We start from the raw sequence: 10,107 nt of genomic DNA on the forward strand, positions 1-10,107 counted from the left end.
TGGTGACGAGCGTTTTTTCTTTTTTTATTAGAGGGCAATACATTTTATTCTCTCTTTTCTTTTGCCAGTTTTCTTCTTATTTTTTCTTTTTTCCCTCTTTACTTCACATTTTCTGAAAACACAAGAACATTTCTCTAAATTCAGCAAGGTTTTAAAATTTTGAGAACCTTTTATGAAATACACAAAAATGTAATTTTTTAAAACATTATTGTTTTTCCGAATTTTTGAATATTTATGAAAAAATACAATCTTTTTAAAAAACTACAAAGTATTTTTAATATTTCGTGAACATTGTTGAAATTCCGACAAAATTGTGAAAAATATATCAGATCATGAATATTTTTAGAACAAATAAATATTTTTTAAATCAATAAGACATTGAATTTGTGACCCATTTTAAATTTTGAAAATAAAATAAAATGTGTGACCATTTTTTATTTTGTGCACATTTTTAAATTCATGAACATGTTTTCAAATATGGCTTTCATTTTAAATAAATATGGAAAAACTAAAAAAACTGTTTAGAGACTAGAGGAGCAACACTCGGTAACACGCATGTGGGTTTGCCCACTAATTTGACACACGACGCATCAAATAGGGGGTATCGTCTTTGGTTGTCTATCCGTCGTGGCGTTTGAGATCTTTGCTTGCTAGGTGGAAGTAGGACCTTTGCAGATTCAAATAAATAAAGAAGTAGTGTGTTTACTTAGCTATGTATAAGTAGGATGAGTCTTATGTTTGTAGTTTCGTGTGTCCTTGTTGATGGTGTCGCGATTCGCGAATGTGAAGGCTATGTTGCATGGAATAAATATCTTTGTGGCATTCTTGACCTACATTTGGGAGCTAACATGTTATGTTTTCTCTTGCCTTATCCTAAGGTGATTCAACTAATGCAGACGTTCAACACCCGCCCTTGTGAGGGTTGTGTCACCGAGCACAACTTGTTTAATGGCCTAAGCTTCTCATATCCTCTTGTAGATTACAGATGCGGTTATCCGGAGACTTTGATTACTCCACCTTATGCAGATTGCTAGTTTCTCTGCAAGAGGCATGGGAGGACATCATGACGTGCATTGGTAGAAAATCACTTGATGTTACCTTCAAGTTTTCAATGGTTTTTTGTTTGATGTTTTTGTTTTCTTTTCTCTAGTATTGTAGTTTTTTTAATATGCAATTTGGCTTGTTAGGGGATCTACATATAAATTTTGGTCTTCTTTAAAATATGCAATTTGATTTTTTTATTGGCATTTGATTTCAGAGGTGTTATTTTTCTCTCTCACTCTCTCCCCTAAGAAAACCAGAAAAATGTGGCTCGTTTCTCTCTGCCTCTCCTCCTATCCCTTGAGTCCATAGAACGAACATCTTCCCTAAAAAAAGTACCACGAACATCAAAGAGGTTGTCAACAAGAACAAGGCTCAAACTTCATGGAAGGCAAAGGAGTTGGCGAATGGGATGACAACACCATTGATTATTGTAATCACCAAAAGTACTAATCCTGAGACAATGGATGCACCGCCCATATTGACATGATTCATCACCTAAGGAATATTAGTGATGGGTTTATATAAAGTAGGTTTTTAGCAGATTTTTAGCAAAACCCGTTTTACCAACTGTTTTGTGAAAAATCAGTTTATGAAAAATCTTGTTTGGGTTAGAAAATGATGAAACTAGTACGTCTTGTTTCCTGCTTGTACAATGATTCAGCTTTATTCTCTTGTGAACTACAATCATGAACTTTTACCCCGATCGAGCACCAACGGAGTTTCTCAAGCTGCAGTTCCTGATATTTGACACTTCCTACTGCCATCTCGCGCGTCCCTGGATGTCGCTTCCTCTTCGACTTCTCTTTGCGTACAACGGCAAGGCCACACAGATGCATGCCTTCTTCTACTCCACCGTGCTGCTCTGCCTCCACGAGCGCCTCGACGGCAAGTAAGCAGGTTGCTTTGTCCACACTGGTACGCAGGCTATCAGCGAGCATGATGTTCGTGGCCATCACGTACACATCCAGAGAGCGCAAGTTCAGGGCAGCGACCAGCAATAGGAAGCTGCTGAGGTGGCCAGGGAGGACAGCGTGGGAACAGCTGAAGAAGCATCGGATGTACACCCGCCGTCCCTTGACGCCGGTCGTCCAGACTGCAAACAGAGTGGATGTACGTCCAGGCTGCAAATAGACCGTCGAGGAGCTGGCTGTTGGGGAACGTAGTAATTTCAAAAAAAACTACGCACACGCAAGATCATGGTGATGCATAGCAACGAGAGGGGAAAGTGTCGTCCACGTACCCTCGTAGACCATAAGCGGAAGCGTTATGAGAACGCGGTTGATGTAGTCGTACGTCTTTACGATCCGATCGATCCAAGTACCGAACACACGGCACCTCCAAGTTCAGCACATGTTCAGCTCGGTGACGTCCCACGAACTCCGATCCAGCAGAGTTTCGAGGGAGAGTTCCGTCAGCACGACGGCGTGATGACGGTGATGATGATGCTACAAATGCAGGGCTTCGCCTAAGCACCGCTACGATATGTCCGAGGTGGATTATGATGGAGGGGGGCACCGCACACGGCTAAAACATCAACTGATCAACTTGTGTGTCCATGGGGTGCCCCCCTCCCCCGTATATAAAGGAGTGGAGGAGGGGGAGGGCCGGCCCTCTATTATGGCGCGCCCTGGGGGAGTAGGACTCCCCCCTTCCATGTAGTAGGAGTAGGAGAGAAGGAAAGGGAAAAGAGAAGAGAAGGAAGGAGGGGTGATACGTATCCGTCGTATCTACTTTTCCAAACACATTTACCCTTGTTTTGGACTCTAACTTGCATGATTTGAATGGAACTAACCCGGACTGATGTTGTTTTCAGCAGAATTGCCATGGTGTTATTTATGTGCAGAAACAAAAGTTCTTTGAATGACCTGAAACTTCACGGAACATCTTTTTGGAAATAATAAAAAATTCTTGCAAAAGATGAAGACCAGGGGGCCCACACCCTAGCCACGAGGGTGGGGGCGCCCCCTACCTCATGGGCCCTTGGAGCTCCTCCGACCTCAACTCCAACTCTATATATTTGCTTTCGGGGAGAAAATATAAAGAGAAGGATTCATCGCGTTTTACAATACGGAGCTGCCGCCAAGCCCTAAAACCTCTCGGGAGGGCTGATCTGGAGTCCGTTCGGGGCTCCGGAGAGGGGAATCCATCGCCATCGTCATCATCAACAACACTCCACCAATTTCATGATGCTCACCGCCGTGAGTGAGTAATTCCATCATAGGCTTGCTGGACGGTGATGGGTTGGATGAGATTTATCATGTAATCGAGTTAGTTTTGTTAGGGTTTGATCCCTGGTATCCACTATGTTCTGAGATTGATGTTGCTATGACTTTGCTATGCTTAATGCTTGTCAATAGGGCCCGAGTGCCATGATTTCAGATCTGAACCTATTATGTTTTCATCAATATATGAGAGTTCTTGATCCTATCTTGCAAGTCTATAGTCACCTACTATGTGTTATGATCCAGCATCCCCGAAGTGACAATAATCGGCACCACTCCCGGTGATGCCCGTAGTTTGAGGAGTTCATGTATTCACTATGTGTTAATGCTTTGGTTCGGTACTCTATTAAGAGGAGGCCTTAATATCCCTTAGTTTTCGCTAGGACCCCGCTGCCACGGGAGGGTAGGACAAAAGATGTCATGCAAGTTCTTTTCCATAAACACGTATGACTATATTCGGAATACATGCCTACATTACATTGATGAATTGGAGCTAGTTCTTTGTCACCCTAGGTTATGACTGTTACATGATGAACCGCATCCGGCATAATTCTCTATCACCGATCCATTGCCTATGAGCTTTCCATAGGGTATTTATTTCCCCTAGCTTAACCATGTGCGGGGTCTGAGCTCCCATGCCTTTGACAGGACTTGGTGGAGACATCGGAGCAGATTAACTGTCCGGCCCCTCTGCCCGAAGACCCTGCAGACGCTCTCCTGACGGAGATGCGGACGGCTCCTTATGAGGTGCCGGAGAAGACCAAGAAGAAGGCCACGGGAACCCGAAAGAGTTCCCGGCGCCAGGTGGTATCGGACACATCGTCCGATAACTCCGAGGCACACTCCTCCCATGAAAACGAGGAGAAGGAAGACGAAGATTCTCCCCCTCCAGCCGGGGGAGACAAGAAAAGGAAGGCCACCCCAACCGGGGAGGCCGAAGGGTCCAAGAAGGGAAGGACTCTCCTTCCGGACTGTTCCACCACCGCCGCTGACGGCGAAGACGAGTGGCTGCTTAGGGCCAAGCCCCTGGCGAAGTCGTAAGTATTCGGATTCCAGAGTAACTCATAGCATACTTTTGTTGCACTGCTTCTCCTAACGTCGAATATGATTATGCAGTCCGCCCCAAGCCCGTATCGACGTATCATCGTCTAACGGTTCCTTGGACTCGTCGGACGTGAATAGTGATACACTTCCAACCGCCTCCTCTACTTGCCCTACGGACAACACCGAGGTATTGTCTCAAGGGGCACCGAGCTAAGGGAAGACAGTCCCGGAGGCGCCTCAAGGCGACCTTTCGGACTCCAGGAGTAAATGGAGCAAGGCTCCCAGGGGCTCCAAGTTCGGCCCTCAGCCGAACACCGCGCCGGAACCTCCAGCGGTTCCGGACTCGGGCAGGCGGCCCTTGATAACCCACAAGTATAGGGGATCGCAACAGCTTTCGAGGGTAGAGTATTCAACCCAAATTTATTGATTCGACACAAGGGGAGCCAAAGAATATTCTCAAGTATTAGCAGCTGAGTTGTCAATTCAACCACACCTAGAAACTTAGTGTCTGTAGCAAAGTGTTTAGTAGCAAAGTAATATGATAGTGGTGGTAGCGGCAACAAAAGTAAAGACAGCAAAAGTAATGTTTTTGGTATTTTGTAGTGATTGTAATAGTAGCAGCGGGAAAGTAAATAAACATAAACCAGTATATGGAAAACTCGTCGGCACCAGATCAGTGATCGATAATTATGCCGGATGCGGTTCATCATGTAATAGTCATAACATAGGGTGACACAGAACTAGCTCCAATTCATCAATGTAATGTAGGCATGTATTCCGTATATAGTCATACGTGCTTATGGAAAAGAACTTGCATGACATCTTTTGTCCTACCCTCCCGTGGCAGCGGGGTCCTATTGGAAACTAAGGGATATTAAGGCCTCCTTTTAATAGAGAACCGGAACAAAGCATTAGCACATAGTGAATACATGAACTCCTCAAACTATGGTCATCACCAGGAGTGGTCCCGATTATTGTCACTTCGGGGTTGCCGGATCATAACACATAGTAGGTGACTATAGACTTGCAAGATAGGATTAAGAACTCACATATATTCATGAAAACATAATAGGTTCAGATCTGAAATCATGGCACTCGGGCCCTAGTGACAAGCATTAAGCATAACAAAGTCATAGCAACATCAATCTCAGAACATAATGGATACTAGGGATCAAACCCTAACAAAACTAACTCGATTACATGATAAATCTCATCCAACCCATCACCGTCCAGCAAGCCTACAATGCAATTACTCACGCATGACGGTGAGCATCATGAAATTGGTGATGGAGGATGGTTGATGATGACGACGGCGATGAATCTGTTGGGGATCGTAGCAGAAATTTAAAATTTTCTACGCATCACCAAGATCAATCTATGGAGTAATCTAGCAACGAGGGGAAGGAGAGTTCATCTACATACCCTTGTAGATCGCTAAGCGGAAGCGTTCAGGTGAATGGGGTTGATGGAGTCGTACTCGTCGTGATCCAAATCATCGATGATCCTAGCGCCGAACGGACGGCACCTCCGCGTTCAACACACATACGGAACGGAGACGTCTCCCACGCCTTGATCCAGCAAGGAGGAAGGAGAGGTTGAGGAAGAGAGTCCAACAACAGCACGACGGCGTGGTGGTGATGGAGTGGCAGTTCTCCGGCAGGGCTTCGCCAAGCTCACGCGGAGGAGGAGAGGTATTGGAGGGGAGGGGCTGCACCAGGTTCAAGGGTGTGGCCGCCCTCCCACCCCTCCACTATTTATAGGTGGGGAGAGAGGGGGCCGGCCCCCCTAGATCCCATCTAGGGTTGGGGGCGGCGGCCAAGGGGGAAGGAGTGCCTCCCAAGTCAAGTGGAGGCCCTCCCCCTTAGGGTTTCCCCTCTCCCATGCGCATGGGCCTTGGGGGGGCTGGTGCTCTTGGCCCATTAAGGTTAGGGCGCCCCCCTATAGCCCATGCTGCTGTATTGGACGTGGTGGAACATTTTCCGGACCTCCGGAACCCTCCGGAATCCTCCGGAACCTTCTGGAAGCTTCCCGGTACAATACCAGAAAAAATCAAACTTTTCCCGGAACCCGAACAACAACTTGCCATATATAAATCTTTACCTCCGGACCATTCCGGAACTCCTCGTGACGTCCGGGATCTCATCCGGGACTCCGAACAACATTCGGTAATCACATACAAGTCTTCCTAATAACCCTAGCGTCATCGAACCTTAAGTGTGTAGACCCTACGGGTTCGGGAACCATGCAGACATGACCAAGACAACTCTCCGGCCAATAACCAACAGCAGGATCTGGATACCCATGTTGGCTCCCACATGTTCCACGATGATCTCATCGGATGAACCACGATGTCGACGATTCAATCAATCCCGTATTCAATTCCCTTTGTCTAGCGGTATTGTACTTGCCCGAGATTCGATCGTCGGTATCCCGATACCTTGTTCAATCTCGTTACTGGCAAGTCTCTTTACTCGTTCCATAACACATCATCCCGTGATCAACTCCTTGGTCACATTGTGCACATTATGATGATGTCCTACCGAGTGGGCCCAGAGATACCTCTCCGTTTACACGGAGTGACAAATCCCAGTCTCGATTCGTGCCAACCCAACAGACACTTTCGGAGATACCTGTAGTGTACCTTTATAGCCACCCAGTTACGTTGTGACGTTTGGCACACCCAAAGCACTCCTACAGTATCCGGGAGTTGCACAATCTCATGGTCTAAGGAAATGATACTTGACATTAGAAAAGCTTTAGCAAACGAACTACACGATCTTGTGCTAGGCTTAGGATTGGGTCTTGTGTTGGGTTTCGTAGTAATTTCAAAAAATTTCCTACGCACACGCAAGATCATGTGATGCATAGCAACGAGGGGAGAGTATTGTCTACGTACCCAACGCAGACCGACTGCGGAAGCGATGACACGACGTAGAGGAAGTAGTCGTGCGTCTTCTCGATCCAACCGATCAAGCACCGAAACTACGGCACCTCCGAGTTCGAGCACACGTTCAGCTCGATGACGATCCCCGGACTCCGATCCAGCAAAGTGTCGGGGAAGAGTTCCGTCAGCATGACGGCGTGGTGACGATCTTGATGAACTACAGCAGCAGGGCTTCGCCTAAACTCCGCTACAGTATTATCGAGGAATATGGTGGCTGGGGGCGCCGCACACGGCTAAGGAATAGATCACGTGGATCAACTTCTTGTGTCTTTGGTGCTAGCCCTGCCCCTCTATTTATATGTTGAGCCCCGGGGTCGAAACTTGGAGCAAAAGCCTCCTCAAAGTCGGTTTTGCCCGAAAGGCTAGAGTCCCACTCGGACTCCAGGACCAAACGCCACAATCCTTGGCGTCTGGCCCAGACGCCATGGGCCTCGGCGTCTGGCCCAGGGCCAGACGCCAGGGTCTCCGGCGTTTGGCCCCCTGGCCTCCACAAGACTCCTTTTTGCACCGACCTAAAGCCTCATGGGCTTGACCCCTTGGCCTAACCATATCATCCAATATATGAATCTTTACGTCTCGACCATTTCGAGACTCCTCGTCATGTCCCCGATCTCATCCGGGACTCCGAACTCCTTCGGTACATCAAAACATGTAAACTCATAATATAACTGTCATCGTAACCTTAAGCGTGCGGACCCTACGGGTTCGAGAACAATGTAGACATGACCGAGACACGTCTCCGGTCAATAACCAATAGCGGGACCTGGATGCCCATATTGGCTCCTACATATTCTACGAAGATCTTTATCGGTCAGACCGCATAACAACATACGTTGTTCCCTTTATCATCGGTATGTTACTTGCCCGAGATTCGATCGTCGGTATCCAATACCTAGTTCAATCTCGTTACCGGCAAGTCTCTTTACTCGTTCCGTAATACATCATCTCACAACTAACATATTAGTTGTAATGCTTGCAAGGCTTATGTGATGTGTATTACCGAGAGGGCCCAGAGATACCTCTCCGACAATCGGAGTGACAAATCCTAATCTCGAAATACGCCAACCCAACATCGACCATTGGAGACACCTGTAGTACTCCTTTATAATCACCCAGTTACGTTGTGACGTTTGGTAGTACCCAAAGTGTTCCTCCGGTAAACGGGAGTTGCATAATCTCATAGTCATAGGAACATGTATAAGTCATGAAGAAAGCAATAGCAACATACTAAACGATCGGGTGCTAAGCTAATGGAATGGGTCATGTCAATCAGATCATTCTACTAATGATGTGACCTCGTTAATCAAATAACAACTCATTGTTCATGGTTAGGAAACATAACCATCTTTGATTAACGAGCTAGTCAAGTAGAGGCATACTAGTGACACTTTGTTTGTCTATGTATTCACACATGTATTATGTTTCCGGTAAATACAATTCTAGCATGAATAATAAACATTTATCATGATTATAAGGAAATAAATAATAACTTTATTATTGCCTCTAGGGCATATTTCCTTCAGTCTCCCACTTGCACTAGAGTCAATAATCTAGATTACACTGTAATGATTCTAACACCCATGGAGCCTTGGTGCTGATCATGTTTTGCTCGTGGAAGAGGCTTAGTCAACGGGTCTGCAACATTCAGATCCGTATGTATCTTGCAAATCTCTATGTCTCCCACCTGGACTAGATCCCGGATGGAGTTGAAGCGTCTCTTGATGTGTTTGGTCCTTTTGTGAAATCTGGATTCCTTTGCCAAGGCAATTGCACCAGTATTGTCACAAAAGATTTTCATTGGACCCGATGCGCTAGGTATGACACCTAGATCGGATATGAACTCCTTCATCCAGACTCCTTCATTTGCTGCTTCCGAAGCAGCTATGTATTCCGCTTCACATGTAGATCCCGCTACGACGCTTTGTTTAGAACTGCACCAACTGACAGCTCCACCGTTTAATGTAAACACGTATCCGGTTTGCGATTTAGAATCGTCCGGATCAGTGTCAAAGCTTGCATCAACGTAACCTTTTACGATGAGCTCTTTGTCACCTCCATATACGAGAAACATATCCTTAGTCCTTTTCAGGTATTTCAGGATGTTCTTGACCGCTGTCCAGTGATCCACTCCTGGATTACTTTGGTACCTCCCTGCTAAACTTATAGCAAGGCATACATCAGGTCTGGTACACAGCATTGCATACATGATAGATCCTATGGCTGATGCATAGGGAACATCTTTCATATTCTCTCTATCTTCTGCAGTGGTCGGGCATTGAGTCTTACTCAATTTCACACCTTGTAACACAGGCAAGAACCCTTTCTTCGCTTGATCCATTTTGAACTTCTTCAAAATTTTGTCAAGGTATGTGCTTTGTGAAAGTCCAATTAAGCGTTTTGATCTATCTCTATAGATCTTAATGCCTAATATGTAAGCAGCTTCACCGAGGTCTTTCATTGAAAAACTTTTATTCAAGTATCCCTTTATGCTATCCAGAAATTCTATATCATTTCCAATCAGTAATATGTCATCCACATATAATATCAGAAATGCTACAGAGCTCCCACTCACTTTCTTGTAAATACAGGCTTCTCCGAAAGTCTGTATAAAACCAAATGCTTTGATCACACTATCAAAACGTTTATTCCAACTCCGAGAGGCTTGCACCAGTCCATAAATGGATCGCTGGAGCTTGCACACTTTGTTAGCTCCCTTTGGATCGACAAAACCTTCCGGTTGCATCATATACAACTCTTCTTCCAGAAATCCATTCAGGAATGCAGTTTTGACATCCATCTGCCAAATTTCATAATCATAAAATGCGGCAATCGCTAACATGATTCGGACGGACT

This window comes from Triticum aestivum, chromosome 6A (assembly GCF_018294505.1).
Source record: "Triticum aestivum cultivar Chinese Spring chromosome 6A, IWGSC CS RefSeq v2.1, whole genome shotgun sequence".
Lineage (NCBI taxonomy): Eukaryota > Viridiplantae > Streptophyta > Magnoliopsida > Poales > Poaceae > Triticum > Triticum aestivum.